The following is a 9,955-nucleotide window of genomic DNA, read 5'->3' on the forward strand; positions in this document are numbered from 1 at the left end:
GGGGAGAGCGGGCGGTGACCTCTTTGCAAAGTCGAAGGGGTTTTGCAAAGTCGAAAGGGCCAGCCAGTGCGGCGCACGATCGCAGCCCTGGCGCCGCCCTGCTCGCGTCGTAGCCCCCGGGAGCCCCGCTTGCTCCACTCTTAGCTATTTATGTGTTGCGTGTTTCCTGTCTCCCCCAAATACAGCGAGAAAACGGGGCCACGTCTAATCCCCCCCAGAGTGGGCGCTGCATGGCGGTTTCTGAAACAACGCGAGGGTTGGAATGAACTGCCCTTCTCTCAGAATCCCCCAGGACCAGGCACCCACCGCCCCGGGTCCTTCCCCCCTCCTTCATCTTACGCTGACGTCATCAGTGTCCCTGTGTCTGCACAGCCCGTCCCCTCCCCCTCTCCAGCCTGCAGGGGTCCTAGGCCCAGCTTAGGGAGCCCCTATTGTCGTGAGACTTTGCTCCCACGTCAACCACCCAGCCCTTCTCAATTCAGCCGTTAATTATGTAAAAACTCATTCCTTGTTTTCCCTGCTAGCCTGGGGGATGTTGAGATCCAGCTTCATCAGTCTTGTTCACTGCTCTATCTGATGGCACATCATAAGTCTTCATTCAAAAAAGACTCTAGTCCCCATTACCCCATCACAGTTGGGACTACGCCTCCAGGTCTAGGGGAAACTGAGGCCGGATGGAGGAGTGCATTGCTGCAGTATGAGACCGGGAATGATTCTTCTGATGGCCTGTGGACCTTCTGATGATTTTAACTTTTTGTTGTGAGTTGAGTGAAAGCATACAGAACAAGTTAGTTTTCCTTCAGCAATGTACACACGTTTTGCATTGTGACGTGGAATACTATCCTCACAGTGTAACAGCGTTCTTCCCACTTCCCCTTTGTGGTTCCTATTTCCATGCATCCTTTCCTAGCCCTTTTCTGCTTTTTGAATTTTATCCCTGGACAAAAGCTGCCCCTGTGATTTCATATTGATTGCTCTAGGGAGTGCATACTTCCTTGGTGTTATTGCTCACCTTGGAGTCTTATTTGTTGTTTGGCTGAAAGTTGAGCTATGGGAGTGAATTCAGTGCTAGGCATCAAGGTGATTAAGGGCTACAGTCTTGAGCATTCTACTAGACTCTATCAGATCAGCAAGTCTGGTCTTTATCCTGATTTTATGTTTTGTTCCCCATTTTCCTCCCACCCAGGACCTTTGGTTGTGATATCTTTCAGAACTGTTGGCCATGGTGGCTGGGCACCATCTAGTTCCTCTGATCTCAGGGCTGTGAAAGTGGAGGTGTGCATGGACCGTTAGTGTCTTGCACTAATTGTTTCTTTGATTTCCCTCATTCTTCTTTGTCCCTGTTGGGGATTGATCAGTAGTTTTCTCACACACTTTTAAAGACCCCAGTCACTACTTGTTAAGTTAGCAGACTTAAGGAAGAAATCAGAGAGAACGAGAGAAAACTTAATCCAGCTTTATTAAAGGGGGATGGAGAGAGCTCTTGACCATTCTGGAGATGCAGAATGGGAAAATCACACTATGAGCTTACTGGGGAGGATTTTTATAAACAGTCTTTAGGGAGGGACATTCTACTCTGACATACCATCCACCTGCTAGCTCAGCCAGGTAGGCAAGGCCGTTTGCTCTTCTTATCAGCAGCAGGCAAGGCTGTCAGCATTTGAGTTCTGAATTCTTTTCTTGGGCCCCCTTTGCCCAGACTTAACACTACTCACCACAGTGGGATGTAGAGCTTTGTGGAACTAACTGTGTTATATCGACTGACTTAGCTGTCCCCCAAGACTGTGGTCCATGTTCACCTGCCTTCTCTCTATACCTTCTCGTCCTCCATTGTTCCAGGAGTGTGTTGGATGAGGACGTCTGTCACAGTCTTTTGTTGCTGTCCTGTTCTCTCTTATGATGTCACTGGATATGAGCAGAGAAAATGAGGTGAGATTGTCACATGAGGGTACCTCTAGCCATTGTTATTAGTAGCTATTGAGACAGTGCCACTCATGGACAGCTTACATGTAACAGAATGAAACCTGCCGTCACAATTGTTGCTATGTTTCAATCCACTGTTGTGGTCGCTGTGTCAATCCATCTCATTAGAGGTTCTTCTTATTTTCACTGACCCCCTTCTTTCCAAAAGGTAGTTTGGTGTTGTAGTGTGTTACGTGTTATGCCGCCAAGGGAAAGGTCAGTGGTTTGAGTCCACCATCTGCTCCATGAGAAGATGGCAGCCTCTTCTTGTAAAGGCTTACAGACTCAGACACCTGGCAGAGGGTTGTTCTTAGTTAAAATCTACGGACAGTGGTGCGTTCTATGTTACCAAACATGATCTCCTTGCCCAGAGACTCATTCTCAATATTCAGTGCTATAATCCATATTATGGATTCTTCATCTGTCTTCCTTTTGCATTGTCCAGCTTTTGCATGATAAATTGTTGTTGTTGTTGTTGTTGTTGTTGCTGTTAGGTGTCGAGTGGTAGACAACTCATAGCAACCTTATGAATGAAAGGCCTGAGCACTGTTCATAGAGTTTCCAGAGGCAAACCATTTCAGAAGTGGATGCCACTCATGCTTCCAGGCTTGTTTTAATTAGGAAGCTCCACCAAACACTGTCCACCATGGGTAACCATTATTGCATGTGGCGCATCAATTCTTTTCCTGTCATCCTTATTCATACATATATTCAATATTCTCTACCAGCCCCATAATCTAAATTATGGCTTCTTCTTCTGTCTTCCCTTTTCATTGTCCAGCTTTTGCATGATAAGAGGTAACTGAAAAGACCTTGGCTTAGTTCAGATGCAACTTGGTCCCCAAAGAGCCATGAGGCACATTAGGAAGGCACGTGGTCATAAGAGGCTGAATTTATTGAGCGTTTATTAATTCTGTGCTAGGCTCAGTGCTGGGGGCTTTACACACATAACTGTATTTAATATAGCATCATTATGAGATCACTACTATAATTATATAAAGCTTACAAAAGGAAATCTCTGTGACTTCGAGTTAGACAAAGATTTCTGAGATACAAGAACAAAAGTGTGATTAGAAAGAAATCAACACCTGGGCTTCATTTAATGAAGAATTTCTGCTCTTTGAAAAAAGAATTGTTAAAAGAATGAGTGAAAAGGCAAACTGCAGTGTGGGAGAAAAATCCTTCCATCCCGAATACTTAAAAAGAACTCTCAAAACGAAAAAATAGAACAAACAACATATTTTTTTTAATGGGCAAAAGATTGGAACAGATATACTTCCTCCAAGAAGACATACAGATGGCAACAAAGCACGTGAAAAGCTGTTCAACGTTTTTAGTGACTCTCAAAGTATGATGAAATATTACTACAGTTATTAGCACACACGCTATGAGTTGTAGTCAACTCAGTGGTGCCTAACAACAACAACAACAACAGTAAAAATTCTTAAGTGAACAATACCAAGTGCTAGAAAGCAAGGAACTGGAACCTCTTATCATTGCTGGTAAGAAAAAATAAAACGTTCTCGCTTTGTAAGCAGTTTAGTAATTTCTTTTCAAGTTAAGTCTACATGTGCCACGGACACAGCAATAATCTCATTCCTGGGTGTTTGTTCACATGACAGGAAACCCATGTTCACACACAGTCCTGTACAGGAGCATTTATAGTCATTTTATGTTTAACGGTCAAAACCTGGAAATAGCCCAACTGCTCCTCAAGAAATTTTATCTGCAAACTGCAGAACATCCAGGCAGTGGACTATGCAAAGAGCAAACGTTGCCATCACGTCGATTCTGACTCAGGGTGCCTCCGTGAGTTACAGAGAAGCGCTCCAGAGGGTTTTCTTGTCTTTATAGAGCACTCTGGTGGCTCAGCATAGAGAGAGAGAGCAATTGGCCTAGTGGACAGAAAGTGATACTACCAAGCCAAAGGTGGGTGACTTTAATCCGCAGACCTTAGGCCTGTCTTTAACTGGTTTTGGTGAAACATTCTTCCAGGTCGTATAGCTCTGGTGTGTCCACTTGCTGTACAGAGGTAACTCCTGGTTGCTGTGAAGCTGAACACTGTGACACTGATGTTTCAAATGCGATAATGGTCACCCACGGTGGACAGCATTTGGTGGTGCTCCCCGATTAAAACAAGCTTGGAAGCAGGAGTGGCATCCACTTCTGAAATAGCTTGCCTTGGGAAATTCTATGAACCTGGAGAAAGGACGAAAGCTATACGAGTGTCCAGGTCTTTAGTTCATAGGGTCTCTATGAGTCGCCTATGACTCGATGGCACTTAACAACAACTGGTGGCTCAGTAGTTAAGCCCTTGGCTGCTGACCAACCATCGTGAGTTCAAATTCGCATAGGAGAAAGATGTGGCAGTTTGCTTCTGGAAAGATTTCCGCTTTTAGCTCTACGCTGCCCTGCAGTCACTCTAAGGCAGAATCGACTTGGTGGCAATGATTTCAGTTTGGTTGAGTGAGTCTTCATGGAAGCAGTTTGCCAGACCTTTCTTTCTCAGTCTGACTGGGTAGGTTCAAACTGCCAGCCTTTGTTGTTGTTATGTGCTGTCAGATCAGCTACAACTCACAGAGACCCTGTTAACAGTGACTCTGAACATAGCCCTCCCTGAGCCAACCTCACCAGCTCTGAAACTCCTGACCCATTCATTGCCACAGTCACTGTGTCAATCCAGCTTATCAAAGGCTTGATATTCCTAATCATGTTTCCTCTCCTGTGTTTACTATCCACCCTTCTAAGCAGGACCTTCTCCAAGGGTTGACACTTCCTGACAACATGCTCAAAGTATGTGAGACAGAGTTTCACCAACCTCACCTCCAAGGAGCACCTTGGCTTCATTTTCTGCAAGTCGGCCCTGTTATTCTCTTGGCAGCCATGTGATTTCTAATGGACTTCTCTACCACCCTAGTTCGAAGTTATCAGTTCTTCTTCTGCCATTCTTAGCCATTGTCCAGCTTTCAGATGTGTAGCAAACAGTTGAGAAGGCTATGGCTTGGATGAGGTGCACCTTAGTCTTTAGGCTGACACTGTTGCTCTTTAGCATTCTAAGAAGATCTTTGACAGATTTTCCCAGTGCAACTCATTTACTGATTTCCTGACTGCTGGTGCCAAGGGCGCTAGTTGTGGATCCAAGTAAGATGAAATAGCTAACAACTTCAGTCCTTTCTCCATCTATCATGATACTGCCTCCCGGCATCTCCATGGACTACTACTCAGGAATAAAAAGGAGTGACCTATCAATCTGCTCAATAATATGGATAAATTTCAGATGCGTTTCTAAGAGAAATGCATTTTTAGACTCAAAAGGCTACCCAGACTATGCATTTCCATTTATGTCACATTCTTACAAAAACAGAGTCACGGGACAGGAAACAGATTAATGGTCGCCAGGATCTGGGGCTGAGGGAGTGGAGCATTTACTGCAAAGGAGCCTGGGAAATTTTTAGAGGTGTTGACATTAACCTAAGTTTTGTTTGTGGTGTAGGTTGAAGAACTGTCCATAAGAAGTTAATTTATTGTATATGAACAGGGTTTCATATTTGTTTCAATTAGTTTAGTCATGGTCAATGAAGCCAAACCAAAGTACACCCTTTTTTTCCTTCTAATTTAGGTGATCCAGAAAGCTAACTGGGATGGGGAGACAATGGATTAAAGCACCTGGAGTGGAAGATTTGGGAGAAGCAGAGTGAACTCTTTCTGGAGATGCTGCTTGAAACTGGATAACTGCTGGGCCTGTGGAGGGAGGTGCACATTAAAGCAGTATGGCTGGCAGCCATCTTTGAGCTGGGCGCCCGTTATGTTCAATTCAGTCATGCAAGAACTTTGGTTACTATGCAATGTGTCTTAGTTTTCTCAGAGGCAAATCAAGTTTCTAGCAGGACAGTGACTTGTAATTTCCCCCTCCTCTGGGTAGGGTTCTAGTTTTCCCACATTTAAAAAAAAATACTAGGTCCATTTGGGTTCCATGACGAAGCTGAGCTTAACAAATTTGAAGCCCCGTGTGTCATTATTTAATTATTAGTAGTTGTTGTTGTTGTTGTTGTTGTTATGTGCTGTCGAGTTGCTTACGACTCATAGTGACCCTATGTACAACAGCCCCTGCTCTATCCTGTGCCAGTCTCACTGTCTCCAACACCCCCACCCTGATTACCCCAGTCACTGAATCAACCCACCTCATAGAGGGTCTTCCTCTCCTGCTCTGCCCTCCACTCTCCCAAGCATGACATCCTTCTCCAAGGAACCTTCTGGTTCCTCCTCACAACACGTCCAAAGTATGTCAGATGAAGCCTCAGAATCCTTGCCTTCAAGGAGCAGCCTGGTTTAACCCTCTCCAGGATGAACCTGTTTGTTTTCTCGGCAGTCCATGGTATATTCAATACTCTTCCCCAGAACCACAGCTCAAAGGCATCAATTCTCTTTCTATCCTCCCTAGTCATTGTCCAGCTCTCTGATGCATAGCAATTGATTGCAAAGATCATTGCCTGTATTAGGCTCACCTTAGTCTCCAGAGTGACACCACTGCTTTTCAGTATCCCAGAGATGTTCCTAACAACAGAAAGAGAAAAATAAGTGGTAGAGTATATCTCAGTGAATGATATTTATTAATTTGTTTCTAGCAACTGCTTCTTTGAGGCCCACATTGCATTGGGCTTTGTGATAGACACAGGGGTATAAATGGTGACTACTTTGGATGGACTGAATCTCAGAAAGGGTGGTGCCGAGCAACCTGAACTTCCAATTCAGTCATCTGTGGGTGAAGTTCCTGCTGACCCACGTGCTGTGTGATCTTGAATAAGTGCGTTTCCCTCTCTGGACCTATCTCCTCCCCTAAGAAGTGGAAAAGCATAGTACCTATCTCCATGGATTAATATTCGGAATCAGTGCACACATGGGGCATTGGTAGCATGGTGCCTTATACCAGAAGGAGTCTGATAAACATCCTTAGCCTCACCATCATCATTGGTTCTCACAACAGATGGGAACAACCACCGCCGTCTGTCTGTCATTTTGTCCTTCTGTAGTGGTTCATGTGTCCCTCTGATACTGAAGGCTATGCCACAAGTATTTTCAAATACCAGCAGATTCGTTCATGGTGGATGGGTTTCAGCAGAGCTTTCAGACTAAGAGGAGGAAGAAAGACTGATAATCTATCTTTGAAAATGAGGTGATATAAATCTGTGTTTCATTGTCTGTGAGAAGGCTTTTGACTCTGTCGATCACAACAAACTGTGGCTGACTCTGAGAAGAATAGAAATCCTAGAACACTTGACTGTGCTTATTTAAAACCTATACTTGGACCAGGAGGCAGTCATTAGAATAGAACAAGGAAACACTGCATAGTTCAAAATTGGGAAGGGTGTACACCAGGGATGTGTCCTATCTCCATACCTTTTCAGTCTACATGCAGAACAGATCATATGGGAGGCTTGGCTCTGTGAGATGGAGTGTGGCAGCAGGATTGGAGAAAGATTCATCAACAACCTGTGTTATGCAGATGATACAACTCTTCTTTCTGAAACTAAGGAGGACGTGAAGTGCTTGCTGCAGAAGGTCAAGGACTGCAGCCATCAATATGGATTGGAGCTCAACATCAAGAAAACAGAGTCTCACCACTGAGCCAATTGGCAGCATCATGATGGATGGTGAAGAGATTGAGATTGTTAACAGTTTCAGTTTGCTTAGCTCCACAGTCAACAGCCTTGGTACCAGTAGCTAGGAAATCAAAAGATAATTGCATTGGGAAAGTCTGCTGTTAGGGACCTTTCTAGAGTACTGAGAAGCAATGAAGTCAGTCTGGAGACTAAGGCCTAATTCAGGCCATGGTCTTCACAATTACTTGCTATTCTTCAGAAAACTGGGCAATGACTAGGGATGATAGGAGAATTGCTGCCTTTGAGCTGTGGTGTTGGAGAAGAGTTTTGAATATACCATGGACTGCAAGGAGAACAAATAGGCTCACCCTAAAGAGACTGAAACTAGGCTGCTCCCTGGAGGTAAGGATTCTGAAGCTCCATCTGACACACTTTTGGCATGTTGCAGGGAGGGACCACTCCTTGGAGAGGGACACCATGCTTGGGAGGGTGGAGGGACAGCGCAAGAGAGGTAGACCCTGGATGAGATGGATTGACTCAGTGACTGGGGTATTGGGGGTAGGTGTGTCAGAGACAGTAAGTTTGGCACAGGATAGAGCAGGGCTCCAAACTTTTGTGCATTGGATTGCTGTGAGTTGCAACCGACTCGACAGCACATAACAACAATAACATCTATCTATCTTATTGATTTAGCTTCTTTCGAGAGCCCAGGAAAGACACAGGAATCTCATCACCATCAGGAAGAAAAGTAGGATCAGAACATCTTCTTTGAACCTAGGATCCCTGTGCTGAGAACTTCCTAGACCCAGGGGACAGAGTGAGAGCTGTACTGTTGAAGGGAATATGAGATAATAGTAGCTCTCAGAACTCTTAGGCGAGGTAAGCCAACCTATGTAAGTGAGAGAGCTGAGTGAGTGCCTTAGACCAGGAGGCCTCCTGGTAGAGCGAGGTGCCTATGAGCACTTATCAACTCAGCTAAACAAAAAGATGTAACGCTTGCCTGAGTAGAGCAGGGGCCAAGCTCCAAATAGGGCCCGGTGACAGCAGCTAAGAAATTATCCTAGTGAAGGAATTGTCTCCTGAGTTATTCCTGTTACTTCCTTAATAGACCCCATAATCCTGAGTATGATCTGTAAGTTCTGTTTGGCCATCGCAACAAACTCTCAAACTCTACAGAGAAGCAGAGTGTATCATGGGATGATGTCATGGCTGACGTCAGGATTGGTAGGAAGTTTGGAGAGTGGAGGTAAGTCTGGTCTCCCCCTCATGGGGCTCAATCTTGTGCTGATGTTGACCTTGATCCTCCCCCTCTTCCTGAATACAGATGAGGTCAGATGCCACATACCTTTTTTTCCCCCACATACCATTTTACAGTCATTAACAACAACATTACACAATAAAGCACGTGACATTTTCTTGAACACTAGGTTTTAAACCACGGGTAGGATCCCAGGTTTGCCTATGAGCCTCTACTTTTTTCCCTAGAACCCATCATTGTGGGCGATAAGACGCTTCTTCCTTTACCACCTGCGTTCATATATTATGCACTAGTTGCAAAGCCCAAGAAGGAAGTTGGGTGGCTCCTTATAGGCGGAGCTTTTGGAATCCCAGACCTGCCTAGATGATTTCCTGCTGCTGGCTGTGCAGTTTCCAGCCCTGGCTGAGCTGCAGCTCCCCTGTGCTCCTTTCCTTTATCCTGCTTTGCTATGGACGTTGCTAGGTCTGTTTTCTGTGCACGTCAGAAGTGGATTTGATGGGGCAGAAGGGAGATGCATTCGCTGCCTTTGAATGGACGAGCCACAGCACAATAATAATCTTAAAAATTTGACACAGACATCTTTCCAGAGAACTGTTGGGTGGTGTCTCTCAGTTGCCTAACGACTGTGCCATTTGACCTGGCGATCCCATTCTTTTCTGAAGGACATGAGGAACGCATACACATAGATGTAATTCATTCCAAGTGTGTGTAGCACAGCATATACTCTGTCGCCTGGTCAATGCATGCACAACACCACGGCGTGTCCAGTTTGGATGCTCAGTGAGTGAAATTTGTTCTTAAGATGCTCTGCATATAGCGTCCCTTTTCAGCAGGAAGTAGCTAAGAGAATATGCCATCCCCTTTTCCTTATGAATCAGGGTGAAGTCTCTCTCAGGGAGGAGAGATAGGGAATGGCAAAGGACACACTGACAAAGGAGATTAATCAGAACTGGCTTTGACAAGCACTGTGGCAATTGGACAATTAAAACAGACATTCGGGGGGCGGGGAGAAGAACGAACTGGGGAGGATGGTAGAGAAAACAGTACAACAATGAATGAATGAAAACCCAAAATCTCTGTAAATGTTCACTAAAACTAATAAAATTTAATAATAATTTTTTGAAAAAGATGGTCT

This window comes from Elephantulus edwardii, unplaced genomic scaffold, assembly GCF_000299155.1.
Source record: "Elephantulus edwardii isolate Elephantulus edwardi_28Jun2011 unplaced genomic scaffold, EleEdw1.0 scaffold00086, whole genome shotgun sequence".
NCBI classification, from domain to species: Eukaryota; Metazoa; Chordata; class Mammalia; order Macroscelidea; family Macroscelididae; genus Elephantulus; species Elephantulus edwardii.